Source organism: Branchiostoma floridae, unplaced genomic scaffold (assembly GCF_000003815.2).
Source record: "Branchiostoma floridae strain S238N-H82 unplaced genomic scaffold, Bfl_VNyyK Sc7u5tJ_318, whole genome shotgun sequence".
Taxonomy (NCBI): Eukaryota; Metazoa; Chordata; class Leptocardii; order Amphioxiformes; family Branchiostomatidae; genus Branchiostoma; species Branchiostoma floridae.
The window spans coordinates 107,653-111,332 of record NW_023365802.1 but is presented as its reverse complement, the minus strand read 5'-3'; positions in this window follow the sequence as shown (position 1 = coordinate 111,332).

Genomic DNA, 3,680 nt, shown 5'->3' with positions numbered 1-3,680 from the left:
CGTGTGTGTGTGTTTGTGTCTGTTTGTGCGCATGTGTGTGTGTGTGTGTGTGTGTGTGTGTGTGTGTGTGTGTGTCTGTGCGTGTGCCTTTGTATGGGTGTGAACAAGATAACACAAGAACGGCTGGACGAATGTGTTTCATACTTTGTGCGTTAGAGGGGTATATGAGATATGTTAGATCTGGTCAGGTTTGGAGTGGCTACTGTTGGAAAGATCCTGAAGTTGTTGAAATCCGCTGTAAAAAATTGCCTTTCTCCTTCTCGGAGTTTTGTATCCACATGACACCATACCCCATGGTATCGTCAGATGACCAATCCAAGGGCTCTGATTATGGGGTGGTCTATTTACAGACAAGCCGTGTACAAATTCTTGCAAATGTGTTTGATGACAGTCGACAGAGTATACTAGTTTGTATGACTTGAAGTTTTGATTCTTGAGATAATTAAATATTTTTTTCCTCAACTTCCCCGTAAAAGTAACACATGCTACATCTAGATTTCGTCGGCTCCAGGAATCGTACAAAAACGTACGTAAACTAGATATCCAGGATTCGTATTTCCGGTGCCGTCAATCATGGTGATTGACAGGACAGAAAACAGTTATGCATGCTCATTTTTCCATATTTGGATCGACCTCGTGAGACCTCGACAGACTCTAGTTGCGAGAGATTAAAACCCGGAAGTGACCGCTGCCCTCCCCATGATAAGAGCGCCATCTGGATGCTATTAACACGTAACTAGAACGGTACACGAAAAACAAATTAGACTTAATCCCACCTTTACTGCCATTTTGTACGCAAAAGACATTTTGGGCCTGATATGTAACATGTGAATAAATTCGCGTTTCCTGGATATCCAGGATGCGGCCAGGGCTGCATGGGCCGTTCTCTGGATATCCAGGATGCGTCCTCCTGTTCAGGCCGTTTTCTAGATATCCAGGATGTGGACCGGGCATGACAAAGGGACGCCATCTGAATGCTATTAACACGTAACTAGAATGTGTCTCTACACGGAAAACAACATTGACTTTATCCCATCTTGACTGCCATTTGTTAATTGATTACGCAAAAAGCATTTTTGGCCTGATACGTATAATAAGTAACATGTTAACATAAAAGTATCATTATGAACATTCTTAATTCAGTTCTGTAACAGCAGGAGCTGACAGAATATATTCTACATAAACCTCTTGCGGGGGGATACAAAGATGGCGGCCTTCTTCACGAAAATAACATGCCACATAGTCTCCTCCCTCGAAAACAGGAAGCTCCACCCCCACGTACACGTTCTGCATAAATACCGTTGTTTATCCAGGAAACGTCCTGTTTGGGCCGTTTTCTGGATATCCAGGACGCGTCCTCCTGCTCAGGTCGTTTTCTTGATATCCAGTATGCGGCATAGTACGAAAATTAGATAATGACGAAAGTTGGATACAACAATACATGTATTACTTGGAAACATTGTACATGTGTAGTCACCCCCTTTAAATGCTATAGTGATAATAGTTACCCGACATGCCCCTCCCCTGCCGTCCGTTCCGTGCCTCTGCGGGGTGCGGATCAACCCCCCCCCCCCCCCCCCCCTTGATGTCAGCTGTGGACGCCTGGAAAAAAACTCTCCACACGGTCTGCACCGTAACAACCTGGGAGATAACAGACTGGTTCAGCGTGAAAAATTTATTCGAATGTAATAAATATTAAATGTTTTATCGAGGGCCTTCAACTTAAACATTTTACCCATAGTTCCTTTACCCACGCAAGCGTGGTAACTAGTGTTAGGAGCCTTATTCTCCATTCCACACACACACACGAACAGTCCATGTCGAGTAAAAAACTATACCTCCATTTCTCATGGAGGTAAAAGCTTTAAAGCATGGTGAGAGAAACAATGTTGCCTCTGACTGCAGTCTAACCAAATGCAAGCTACATTATCGTTCCATTCTAGAAGGCTAAGGCCATAATTGTATTACCTAAAGCCGGAAATACGCCAATGGTCAGTCTAGAAAAATAACAGGTACATAAATTAGTTCAGAAACCCTGGTGATGCCAGGAGGAGTTACCACAACTGTTATTTTGAGCAAACTCTTGATAGTTGTTTTATTCAAATTCAAAGTAGTACTATATAAGTTGTTGCATTTTGGTGTTAATAGTTCTGAATGGCACGCTTGTTAAAAAAATAATAAGACTTAAAGAAACATACATGTAAAATACTGCGCTGAAACCTCAGATATTTCACCACAAAAAAGTATACTATAAACAACTTTTTTCAGCTTAATTCCAACTCGTGCATCACAATACCACTGTTGTATTTTTTTAAACGTTACATAATGATTCACTGATATTCTTTCCAGTGCTCCCCTAGCAGCAGTTCAAGTATATGTAATCATTGCACACAAATTACAAACGTGATCAAGGTCATGTTGAAAAGTCTCATTTCTACGTAAGAGTGACTAAGAGAAGGGAACAAAGCTTGTAGTCATTCTTGTTGCTATGCATCGTTCAAAACTCAAGATTAATAAATCTCTCATCACGATGACTTCAAAGGCCGCTCTCAGAGAACTCACTGCTCAGCTTTAAAGGAGGAGGATCTTTGGTACAAGTCGGAGGACAACATCTTTGAAGGCTTAAAGTGTATTTATTTGAAGAGCTTCATCATGAAGTAAGTGCTTCTCAATCGGCCTATCCTAATTAAAACAAGCGTTCGGAGAACTCAACCTTCGTGAAATGGGTGATGGTGCGGTGGTGCAGGGTTTATTTGTAGACGTGTCATTGGCTAGCTTAACAGTGTTTATGTTGTTGGAATTATACGTGGATTTTGATGTGTTTGGTGAGGTGCGCCGAAAAAAAGGATTTAGGCAGTAGGCTGTATTTTAAAAGTATTCTATCATCCATCCTTTCTTGTCTGTGCACATGACACAAACTGTCCCTGTCCATTCATTTCCATGGACAAAGAAAATACCTTTCATGGTCTTTTAAAGATAAAGACTTATATTGACTGGGCTAAAATCGACGGTTGCATCAAAATATCAATAAGATAACACATAAAACAATAACGTTGACCACATCAACGCCGTCATTGGTGAGATCCACATAAATGATCTTCACATCCCCAGCGAACACCTTCAAAATGTGATGGCTGGTGTCGTCACGGAATGCTCCTCCTCAGGTACATAAAAGTATAACTTCCATTTTGGGCTTGCGACTTGGAACTCATGGAACTTTTCAGATGACCCCTTGTCTCTTACCCAATCGTTTAGATAACCTATCGGTACAACTGACATGAATCTGCTAACTAGCACTTGCGACACCCTAGATTAAATTGCAGAGAAATCAAGACATCAAAGTATAACTATCCTGGATAGTATCCATCCGGGCTTGCGACTTGTGACTCATTGAACTTTTGACATGACCCCGTGCGTGTCTCTCACCTAATCGTTCTCGCGACATATCAGTACAAATGACGCGCTTATGTTAATTACCACTTGTGACCTATATACTCTACATTACATCGCTGCGAAAACAAGACATAAACGTATAACTTCCATTTTGGGCTTGCGACTTGGAACTTATTGAAATTCTGACATGACCCCGTGCCCAAACGTTCTCGCCACATATCAGTACAAATGGCGGGATTATGCTACTTGGCACTTGTGAACCATCTTTACCCACCTTTAATTAATCG